Below are 12,135 nucleotides of genomic sequence, written 5' to 3'. Positions count from 1 at the left end.
ACTCACATGGCTGCGCTGGGCTGCGCGGACTTCGCACTCTCCGTGCACTGGTCGCTGCCCGGCTGGGTCGCGCCGCAGCTGCCGCGGTCACCGCCGCTGCTGCCCGCCCCTCCCTCTGCTCCGCCGCCTGCAGCCCAGACGCCCCGCTCCTCCCCTGGCCAGCTGGGCCCCACCCCCTGCGCTCCCGCGGCTCCCGCACCCCTGGAGGCGCTCACGGCTCGCTCCGCCCTCTAGGCTAACGGGGCAGGCCGGTGGCTGGCGGCGTCCACCAGCTTGACGGGGCGGGGCGAGGCAGGACAGGGCGGGGTGGGGGGGGAACCCTGGACAACACGCGGGCGGTGGGAGTTCTCATTGCTCGGGATCCGGATACATATGCGGAATAGGGCGACTTTCGGAGAACCATTAGCAAAGGCAGGAAGGAACCATTCCTTCCCATGCAGACCCTAAAACCGGTGCACCGGAGAGCCTCGCCTGCCTGCTCGCTCCTTGAATTCCGTGGGCTCTAGAGACCTTTCAGGCCCCCATATGTGAAACAGGTCCTGGAGAGACCACTGCTGGGTTGAGTTGGTTGGAGGAAAGGATCAGGGCCAGTTTCAGAGAGGGGAACAGGAAGGTCTGAAGGCTACTCATCAGACACCTTCTGGGTCTGGACGCTGCCCCTGAGCCCTGCCCGTCCGCCGGCCTCAGTTTCCCTGCTGTGGGGGCAGGCTGTCCTTCCTGCCACCATCTGACACCGGTAAGTCTGAGCTCTTAGCCAGGCCACGCAGTCACCACTCACTGGGTACTGGCATCTGCGGAGTCTCGGGCCTTGCTCTGGAAGCATGGGTGAGGACCCTGGCAAGGTCTGGGTACATGTTGTCCAAGTGGGCCAGAACCCAGTCTTTTCCAATGAGGGGCTAGAATCCTGGCTCTCCCCTGGAGTGGGTTACGGTGGAGCTGATAGCTGACCTCACACTGGGGTAAAAGGGCCAGCTCCACTCCCCCACCCCTGCCATCAATAAGACAACACCGGTCCTCTCCAACCCCACCCTTCAGGCTTCACTCTGTAGTCTGTCACCTTTAGAGGTAGCAGGGGGCACTGACATCCTCTCCCTCGCTAGCTCTTACCAGAGACACACCTCACCCTCTCCCAGTTCTCCCCCTCTCCAGCCCCTCCTCTTTGCCTTCCTTTACAGCACCCCCTTTTCTGTAGTCAGTAGACCTGGGGATTGCTTACAGAGACTGGGTTCTTCTTTCTGTTTGCCCCCACCCTAAAATATCATCCAGTCTCAGGACTTCATCCGTCCACTGCTGAACATCCTGAGCCTTCCCCTGTGCCCAGAGCCCTCTCCTGTTCCAGAGCCCCTGATGACCCACCAGATCTCATGACCTTCACCACCTTTGTTCTCATCTCTGCAAAGCACCACTGTCCACCTAGGCTCCCACCCGAGTGAGGCTGGGCCTATCTGGAGCTCTCAAAACTGGCACCAATTGGACCCTGCCCACCTGGAAAGTCATCTCCTCAGCAAGGCATCCTCTGACCACCTTCTCTGAAGACAGCCTCTCCTTGGTACTCTGTGTCCCCATGTCCTATGGACTCATGCCTTCATGTCACCCATCACCACCAGGTAGCATGTGTGCCCGTGTGTGCTCACGCGCCTAAGCCTGCCTCACTGTGAGTCTCTAAGCTCTGTGGGGGCAGGGGCCACAGATGTCCTCATCACCACTGTCCCTGGCTCATAGTGGGAATTCAAGAAATATTTATCAAATGAGAGATTGAATGAATGAGTAAATGCATGAACCCTGGACGTCCCACTCTCTACCCCTACCTTAATTCAGCCTCCTAGTCCTGTAGATTCTACCTCCTTAACATGTTTCAGATTCGTTCCCTCCCTGCATCTCACCTCCCACTATTAGAACTCTGTTGTTTATTAATTCACTCAACAAACACCCACTAACCATTCAGGGCTGGGCAGCATGCTGGCCCCTGGGGTGGCAGTGGCACAAAGTTGTCCCTGTGCCATTGCTTGAGACTCTGATGAGGCAGCGGTGATTGTGGGGACTCACCAGGTTACTGTCTGAGGAACTCTTTCTTGGCCTGGAATTCTGGAATTCCACTTCCAGAAAATTCCCAATTGTAATAGATAACGCCCTTGCTCGTCACAGTCAATCAGTCTCTCTGTCCAGCGTCTGGCCACATCTCTGCATTGTCACAGCTGGTACCCAGGTCTGGGCCACCGTCTTTTCTGGCTTCCCTGCTGCCTCCTTTGTACCCTACAGTTGTTGTCCACCCAACAGCTCAAGTGATCTTTTTGGGGTTTTTTTGGCTACATCTTGTGGCTTGTGGGATCTTAGCTCTCCAACCAGGGATCAAACCTGGGCTCCTTGCAGTGGAAGCATGGAGTCCTAACTACTGGACCGCCAGGGAATTCCCTCAAGTGATCTTTTAAATCATAAGTCAAGGCTTCCCTGGTGGCGCGGTGGTTGAGGGTCCGCGTGCTGATGCGGGGAACACGGGTTTGTGCCCCGGTCCGGGAAGATCCCACATGCCACGGAGCGGCTGGGCCCCTGAGCCATGGCTGCTGAGCCTGCGCATCAGGAGCCTGTGCTCCGCAACGGGAGAGGCCACAATGGTGAGAGGCCCGCATACCGCAAAAAAACCCAAAAAAACCAAAATAAATCATAAGTCAGTTCATATTGGTTCCCCAATGCCCTCAGGATACGTCCAGACTCTGTAGTGAGGCCTCCAAGACCCAGGAGATCTGGCCTTAGATGACCTCACCTCCTCATCTCCCACCTGTCCTACCAGCCCTTCCTGCTCTGTTTCCACTACACCAGCCTCCCTGCGGATCCCTGGACATGGCCCCTACTCTCTGGCCTCTGTCTCTTCTCCCAGCCTCCTTTCTGCCTGGGATGCTCCTCTCCCTTATCCACTTGGAAAAGAGCTCAAATGTCACCTCCTCCAAGAAACCTGTGTCCTCTGGCTTCCCACTCACGCCTTCTGAGTACCCATCACTGCCTATTGTCCTTGTCTGTGACCACTCCTGGTTCCCCATCCTTTTTCCATCAGGGCCAGGCATGGATGGGGCTGCAGTGAGCAGACGGGACACCTGAGGCTTCACCTGGCCCTCTCCCCCTGTTCAGGGGCCTTGAGGGAGTGACAGCCTCCGAGGATCATGGGGTGCTAGAGGCCTGCCAGGCCTCTCCACAGCAACCAGTGAGCCAGGGGAGGAAGGACACAGCTGACACCCATTTCACAGAGGCGCCGTCTGAGGCTCAGGGAAGGCAGGGCCTTTCCATGATCAGAAGAAGGGGCAGCATCTGAGCTCCAATTCCGCTCACCGAATCCTAATTAGTTTGGCTCTGTCTGAGTCAGGCATCATTCCCTGAGTATTAGCTCTGCTGGTGCTGGCTGGGAGCTAGGGCAGAGCACCGAATCATCACCATTTCTACCTTTGAGCAGTTCACATTCCTGAAGGGATGGGCTCTGGCCTGAGGAAAAAAAATCCCTCTAATAGATGGCAGAGGGTGCTGAGAACCATAGTGAACTCCAGTTCCTCACACATGGTGCAGCTAGTTCCACTTTTGAAAGTAACGCAGTTCAAGTCCCAAAACGCAGAAAAACAGAAGCTTCCCTCGCCCCACCCCACAGCCCCCATGGCTACAGCTCTCTGGTGTGCAATGTCACCCCCCAGCTTCCTGTGACGGGACAGAATAAAGTCTGCCCCTTACTGCACCTGTGCTCACATGCCTCAGATAGGATGTACACATTCATTCATTCATTTGCCAGATATTCAGCAAGCTTTCGTGGAGCCTGGTGTGTGCTCGGCCCTGGGGGTTCCAGAAGGGTGGACAGAGGTGAGGCTACCCAGTCCCTGCGCTTGGGGACTCACTGTCAATTAGGGCAGGTCATCCCTGAGTCTCTACACCTCTTATGTCACCAGTGTGAATGTGCGACTGTGATTGTGTCTGTGTGCACATTTATGTGTGTGAGAGAAGGTGTGTCCTGGTTAGGAAGGGCTTTGTAGGAATGGGGCAAGTTGTTGAGGCTCCGTAGGCAGGCAGGGGGTAGGTCTTTAGAGGAGCATCTGGGGCAGAGAGCACAGCAGAGTTCAAGGTACAGGAGGGAGGAGCAGCCTCCTTTGCTGGCGGGGAGCAGAAGCTTAATGTGGTGGGAGAATTGTGTATGTGTTGGGGATGAGGTCAGCCACGAGGGGCTTTGGGAACTGGCTAAGGAGCATGGAGGGTGATGGGGAGCCTGGGCTTTAAGCTGGGGAATTCTGTGGCCATATCTGTGCTTTGCAAAGGTCATTGAGGCAGTGCTTGGAGGGGGGCAGGTAGAGGCAGCTATCATTTCCCGGCCAAGGTCATGGTGGCCTGCGCCAGAGTTGAGGCAGTAGAGATGGAAACATTCAAGAGATGTTCAGGAGGCAAAATGGACGGCTGGGTGACCGATGGGATGTGAGGTCTAGAGAGGCAAGCATCCCAGATCATGCCAGAGTTTCGGGCCTGGGTGACGGGTGTTTTTCAGTGATGTGGAGAGGCCTGGAGGATCAGGTTAGGGGAAGGTGATATGGTCACTTTCGGCAGGTGGCATCTGAGGGGTCTGGGGACTATCCATCCAGGAGGAGCTGTCCTGAAGGCAGGTGGACATGTGGGTAGAGGAAAGAGGTATCCAGGCTAGAGACAGCTTTTTGAGGCGATGATGGTCAACTGGCTTACCAAGAGATCAAATGTGAGAGGGACCAGGGCACTGTGCTCCGCTAGGGCACTTCAGTGGGTGGTGGGGGCAGATGCAGGCTTGAAGGGGGCTAAGTGTGGGTCTGTGGGTGTGCCGGGACCTGCCACCACCTCCACCTGCCTCCAGTCCCAGCCTGGCCTCTACTGCCCAATGTGTGTGTCAAAGGGCAAGGGCCAGGGATGCTGCCCGCGTTTAAGTCTTGGCTTTAGCACTCTCACCTTGCGGTTCCTGTAGCCACTTCTCTTTTCTGATGCTTTAACTGCACTCATCCATTCACTCACGAAAATTGCACTTTTAAGAGGTACTCTGTCTCATTAATAATCAACACAATGCAAATGTAAACAAGAGACTTTTTTTTGCCCTCTGAGATTGGCAGTGATGGACATGATGTGTAAGCGGATGCTTTGTAGAGAATGGGAACTGGTTTGAGTATTTAAGAGTAGTTTTTTCAGTATATATCAGGATGTCAAGTGCAAACCCTCCTTTTCACCCTGAAGTTCCACTTCAAGAAATTTAGGGCTTTCCTGGTGGTGCAGTGGTTAAGAATCTGCCTGCCAGTGCAGGGGACACGGGTTCGAGCCCTGGTCCGGGAAGATCCCACATGCCGTGGAGCAACTAAGCCCATGCGCCACAACTACTGAGCCTGTGCTCTAGAGCCCACGAGCCACAACTACTGAGCCCGCATGCCACAACTACTGAAGCCCACGAGATTAGAGCCCGTGCTCTGCAACAAGAGAAGCCACAACAATGAGAAGTCTGCGCACCGCAATGAAGAGTAGCCCCCGCTCGCCACAACTAGAGAAAGCCCGCGCAGGTCAACGAAGACCCAACACAGCCAAAAATAAAAACAAATAAATAAATTTATATTAAAAAGATAAATAAATTTAAAAAAAAGTAAAAGAAATTTATCTCAGGGACTTTCCTGGTGGCACAGTGGATAAACTCTGTGCTCCCAATGCAGGGGGCCTGGGTTCGGTCCCTGGTCGGGGAACTAGATCCCACATGCATGCCACAGCTGAGGAGCCCATGTGCCGCAACTAAGACCCCATGCAGCCAAATAAATAAATAAATATTTTTTAAAAAAAGAAAGAAATTTATCCCAAAGGAAGAGGTATCCAGGCAAGAAAAGATGTGTCTAAGGACACTGATTGCTGGCTTGCTCAATCAGAGGTAAAGGGATGGCACAGTCCTGGTGACCATCAGTGGGAGACAGAGGGTGAAGGAGGTTCGTGTGTGCCCTGAGATAACCCCTGGCCACTGAAAATGGATGTGGGGCATGGATTGAGCATCTTACTATGCGCCTGGCATCATTCTGGATGCTGGGGACACAGAGGCAGACCAGATAGGCAAGGTCTCTGCTCTCAAGGAGTTCACACTCCAGCCCAAGGAAACAGACAATAACCAAGCTCACATATCTGTAAGATGACTTCAGAAAGAAGGAAAAGCTGTGGAGAAAACAAACCAGGGTGATGCGATTTGGAGCGATGGGGCTAAGGTGCTACTTTAGTCAGGGTGGTCAGCGTAGGCCTCTTTGAGACAGTAACTTTGAAGCCAAGACCTGAATGTCAAGAAGGAAACAGTCACGAAATGATACAGAGAAAGACTACAGTCGACCCTCTGTATCTGCGGGGGCTGACTGCACTGCGTTATTTGATACAGGGACTTGAGCGTCTACAGATTTTGGTATCCGTGAGGGGGTCCTGGAACCAATCCCCAGAGGGTACCGAGGGACCACTGTATTCCAGGCAGGGGGAACAGCTTGGAGGTGGGAATGACCTTGCTGTATTTGAGTCATGTGGGCTAGGATAGAGGGAAAGAAGGTAAGGTCTGAGAGGTGGCAGAGTCAGGTCAGGCAGAGTAGGGAGTGAGGGTTTTATATCTCTGAATAGGGAAAGGTGCTCAACACAACAGACACAGAGGACTGGGGGAAAGCACCAGAACAGACACCCGTGCTCCTGTAGCAGGAGTCTCCTCCGGTCAAACCTGTATCCATTGCCCTGGAGAGCTGTCAGGAGGCCTGTCCCAGCAGTGGCCATCATCTCTGGGCATAATTTCACGTGGCTTTCTTTTCTTCTTTGTATTTACTTATACAAAGAATGGTTTTTAATAAACGTATCATACGTGGCCATTACGTATTCAGGCATTACCAGGCCCGCCCCTGCACCAGGTGGGTTTAAGCTTCTAGTCCAGAGTCGCCAGGCTCGACAGGTGACTTCCCTGGGGACTCTCCCCCAGGTGGGGCTATCTCTGCCACTGTCCTGGGTGATCCAGCTTTGGCCTCCAGGGGCACCTGTGAGCAGGGCCTTGCTGGGGTGGGGTGACTGTGTCTCTCCGGCTGGGCCAGGCGTTCTTCCTTCCTTCCTGAGACTCCCTTCTCCTAAGGAACAAGTGGGAGGGACATCTGTGCCTCTCCCAGATCCTGGGATGAGTTGCTTGCCTGGGACTCTTTCACCAGGCCCCCTAGCAAAGGCTCCAGTGTGTGGTGTGTAGTTTACTTCTGAGTTCCTACCGCTATGCGAACTGTTCTGACAGAGATGTGCAGGGTGTCGAGGTGGGGAAAGGCCTAGTCACTAGGCATTTGGCAATACCCTCCACACATGGGATAATGACCTGGAGGCTAACGATCTTCAAACTGACCCCTGCCCCAGCCAAGCCCAAGACATAGTCTTGGTCTTTGGCGCCACCACGTGGGAAGTCTCTACACTGCAGTAACAGGCTTCACAAAATACCTCCAAACTCCAGGAGGTGCCCACTTACCCCAAGCCACATTTTTGTGAATGGATAGTCACTGGACTGTGCAGTGCACAGCCTCTTCAGCCCTATGCAGCGGTCCTGCTCACACTCAGACCTGGTTGCATATCATGGTCACAGGGAAGGCCACCACCACATTAAAACCTCCTCCAGACTTGGGCCTTTTTGTAAAAGTTCCCTGACCCTCCACTTTTCAGTTCTCTCCGCCTTTGACCTGATCCACGTGTGTTGAACACGTATGATCTTCCTCCTCTTCTGAAACTCCCTCTGGCTTCTGTGACTGCTCCTCTTGGATTTCTAGCTGCTTCTCTGGCTATATCTCTTCATGCCCCTCTGTGGGCTCCTCAGGGTGCTGGGTCCCCTTCCCTCATCCTTGATTCTTTTCTCCAGGCCATCCTGACAGCTTCCAGGGCCTTGTTTCTGTTCCCACAGTGATGCCTTGAGTCTTTGCTCCCCATCTCTCGTGCCATTTCCCCACTTAAGATGACCCTTGGGCATCCCAAACTCACTGTATAAAGTCGACCCCATCTCTTCTCCTCAGAACTGCTCTCCCTCCCAGGTTCTCAGGTTAGTCTGGGTGGCCTTTCCCCTGACACCTCTTTGGCCATCAAGTTGCCCCATCTTCTCTGCCCCTTGGCCAGGGCACCATCTGCACCTCCTTTCTGGCCTCTTAGTGTTCTTGGTTTCACCCGGCCTGGTCCATTCTCTACAGAGCCGCTTGATGGCTTCTGCATATTAAACCCTGTCCCTTCTCACTTCCCCGCTGGCCCTTCATCTCTGGCCAGTTCCTCCCCATGAGGTCCTAGCTCAGCCAGACTGAACTTCTTTGTTCCGTGAATACATCCTGCTTTCCCACGCCTCCATATCTTTGCACAGGCTGTTCTGTGCATCTTTTTTCTGTTTCCTTCACCTGGTAACTCCTGCCTACCCTTTAGGTCTCAGCTCAGACACCACTTCCTCTGGGATACCTCCCTGGACCCCAGGCCAGGTCAGTAACCTCTTCACTCTCACAATGCCCTGTGCTTCGCACATTACAGACCTTGTCTGCCTCCCCTCCCTAAAGGGCCACCTGCTCCTCTCCAGGGATCCCACACCAAGACTAGCTCTAGGTCGAGTCACCTGACTGTGCCTGGTTCTCAGATTCAGAGGTCCTAGATCTCAAAAGTCATCAAGTTGCAGAGAGAGCAAGGCCATGCCTGAGGCCAGTGAACCAGTGGCCAGGCTGGGATGGGAACCAAGACTCTTACCTTCCCTCCCAGGGCTCCCCTGCTCCCCCAGATGCCATTGTGAGTTGAGTAAGTCTCCTTGAGGGCCCGAAGGACTTTGACCAGCAGAGAGTTGGCAGGCCTCTGGCCTGGGGGGAAGGCAGCCATCAGCCTGGGGTCTTGGGAGCCCAGAGAGGTGGCGGAGGCTGTCCCAGAAAGCAGACTGGTGAGACTCCTTTCTCCCACAGAGCTGTGCAGCGGGAGTGTGGCCTAGAAGTCATGCAGGGAGGACTTGGATTCCTGAAGGGGGTGGTGGCAGCTGTTAGGGCCCCTGGGTTAATTATCTCCAGCGTCACACAGAAGAGAATGTGCTGAGGAGAGACCTCCCCCACCTGGCCTCGGCTTGTCAGGGCAAGGGTCTCTCCAGGACTCAACCTGCTCCCCACCAGGCTGGGGTCCGAACATCAGCTTGGTGTTCCCTCAGGCCTCAGCTCCCCCATCCCACTCCGGCCCCAAAGGGACTCCTGGCTCTTCCCTGAGACTTCTTTGTGGGGTCCCACCACTGGGCCTTCGCTCTTGCTGTGCCCTCTGCCTGCTCCGTGGCTGGGCCAGCTCACTTGCTCAAGAAGCTCAGTAAACACTGGTGAATTGAATTGCTCTGTAAATAAACAAAGTGCCAAATAGGCTGCCTGGCACTTAGGAGAGGCACCTCCCTAAATTTCCTAAGCAAGCAAATAACCCGAAATGAGAGAAGTGAAAGGATTCATCCAGTCTTTTCTTGTGCTTTTGTCCCCCAAACTGCTCGCCATTCATTTCTTCCAAGGAGCCCTGCTCTCTCTGATCCAGGCCTCTGCCTGAAATTTAGCCTGACCTTCGGTGTGTCTAGACAATCCTACCCTAGGTGTCAAGAAGCCTTCTAGGATTCCCACAGTGGCTCATACCCCTGAACCTTCCTCCTTGTCACTTGGCACAAGTATGATGACTTACTCAACGGCTGTGAGTTCTGTAGGACCAGGGACCACGGTGCCTCATGGACTACTCTACGCCCAGTGCCCAGCACAGGAACTTGATGGATGCTCATAAATATCAACTATTGCATTAGGAATGACGGTAGGCCTTGGAACACTGGGGTATTTTCTCCCTCTCTGAAACTGCCTGGATAATTTGCAGAGTTGGTTCCATCAGTCATTCCAAATTGCCCAAATGCCCAGGCTCTCACTTGAGCCCTGTCTGGTCCCTTGCTATTTCTCTAGTCTTTCTCACTGTTGTTTTTCTCCTTGAGTTCCCACAAGAGCATAGAGACTTGACAGTTTCACACTAAAGCTGAAAACCTTCCCCAAGCTTCCTCCTTGCTTGTTTCCTGGAATCTGCTTTCCAATCTCTCTTGGCTTATAAAGCCAGTGACTCATTTACTGAGCCAGGCGTCTCCACAAGGATTTCTTTCTTGCAGAAAATGTGAAAGGAGCGGGTGACACCGTCCTTCATCCCCATCCTCTCTTGGCCCTGGCTTTTTAAAATCTAAAACCCCAGATTTGTTGTATCACGAGAGGCGGTGGAATTGCTGGGTTTCCCCTTGACATAGGCAGCCCTCCTTAAACCAGGGCCCTTGTATCCCCAGGGGCTCACCTTAAGGCATTTTCAGAGCTTTCAGAGTTTTCAGATCCCCAACCTCCAGACTCCACAATGGCAGAGATTCACCTTTGTTTCCTTGCTAACCTTCCACATAATCACAACCTCTGGCTCTCCCTGGAAATCTAGAAAACTACAGGAATGTATCTAATGCCCTTTCAAGATGCCAAGCCTTCACATCCTTCATAGGCACTAGAAATCACACACATGCATAATTTCTAATTTGTGATAAAAATTTTCAAGTGAAAATGATAGAGTTTGCAGCTTGCACATCAGCTGTCCCTGGCAGGAGTTTTCACATTGAACTGGTGGGGAATTGTACAGACATCACCCACACTCACTCAGATGACCTGGGTGAGTGTGGGTGCCGGTCCATGTGAATTCTGAGAGAATCTGTGGCAGCTGGGAGGGGTGTGGGGTGGGATTTTAGGAACCGCTGATGCAACTGGTTGGATGGGGGTTGAATGAGGGTGTCCAAAAATCTTAGTGGGTGTTTGAAAGGCTAGGTATGTATTTGTGTTAAAATCCTGAGGGTTATCAAAGGCACTGCTTGAATAAAAAATGCTTTGCATTTTTTCATTGTTTTCCTTTCAGTGCAACAAAGCAGAAGGATGGCTTGTGGACAGTGAATTAACCAGGGTTAAACAACGTTTGAAAAACGATGCTGGAGGAGTCCAATAACTCTTATCATCTTCATAGTCATCATCAATAACATAAGAGTAACAACAGTCATCATTTTTGAGGACCTAATAAGTACCATACGGCTGTATGCGCGCGCACACACACACACACACACACACACACACACACACACACACTTGGGTATCAGGGCACATACCAGTCAAGGTAGTCTTATCTACTGTGGGTCCCCTATTCTGCTATTCTACACTGGTCTTGGAACCTTTTACCCAGGACATATTTTATGGGATTCAGTGCAAAATAAAAAGGTAGAGCACCTTGTTCAGAATGATCATGAATTTCAAGGTGGTGACAGCAGGGCATTAAACAAGTGTGGGACCCTTTCGAGCAGGTTGCCCTGTGTGACTAAACAGCTCTCAGGCCTGTGAAGCAGGTCCCGCTTTCACCTCTGTCTAGGTGCACTGCTCAAACTTTTCTCCCCTGGGAAGATTTCCCCCCACAGCTGGGGGTGCAATGCAAGAGCAGTTCATTTTCAGTTTGTTTCTTTCACACCAAAACAACACGTCCTTGAACCAAGCTTGGGCTTTCTCCCTCTATGAGCCGTTTGCTGGGTACCCCACCTGACGCATGGGTGTGTGATGAGCGATAGGTATCAGTGCAACAGTGTTAGGCGCCATTGGTATTTGAGCCACCTGTTGATAGAGATTACTTATACTATTTGGATCTGCCTAAGCTTGAGCTGGGATATACAACATCTAATTAATGACGGACTCGCTGCTTGGCCTGGCCAACCTAATGATTTTGTGTGTCAGCCAGCACCCAGTTCATGACAAGCAGGTCTAGCCACATGTTCACATGATGACCCACAGTCATGAACTCAGTCAATAACCAAGGTCAGCAATTTCTCTTCTAATGTTGTAGAAGAGAGTCCCTGTGACTCTCCTGTTGGGGCTTGCCCAAGGCTCCCCACAGCATCTTTCTCTGTGATGGAATCTACCTGATTGTTTGACATAAGTGGCAGGACTGCTCATACTGTAGCCTGGACCTGCTGCAGAGTCCACTCTCGTTCTAGAAATCACTCGAAATTAGCAACCTTCCATATCACCTGATAAATGGAACAGTGAGAATACAAGAGAATTTTGTATTCTTCCTCCAAAACCCAAACAGGAACAGAGGCACAAAAACAGTGGA

General features: G+C 52.7%; 1 protein-coding gene across 2 annotated transcripts in view; it reads right to left on the bottom strand.

Moving 5' to 3' along the window:
• RIPOR1 (RHO family interacting cell polarization regulator 1) overlaps positions 1-12,135 on the bottom strand; it is a 48,854-nt gene that overhangs the window by 16,037 nt on the left and 20,682 nt on the right. The window contains exon 1 of one of the 2 annotated variants that reach the window (XM_030863650.3): positions 7-140. The exons of the other annotated variant lie outside the window; for it this stretch is intronic. The gene's annotated coding sequence lies outside the window, so the exon portion shown is untranslated. Of the gene's footprint in view, positions 1-6; positions 141-12,135 lie in introns of those variants that run through there. 2 annotated transcript variants of the gene reach the window in all.

Source organism: Globicephala melas, chromosome 19 (genome assembly GCF_963455315.2).
Source record: "Globicephala melas chromosome 19, mGloMel1.2, whole genome shotgun sequence".
In the NCBI taxonomy this organism is placed as follows: domain Eukaryota; kingdom Metazoa; phylum Chordata; class Mammalia; order Artiodactyla; family Delphinidae; genus Globicephala; species Globicephala melas.
The sequence above is the reverse complement of the archived record's forward strand: the minus strand, read 5'-3'. Positions and strand labels throughout refer to the sequence as shown.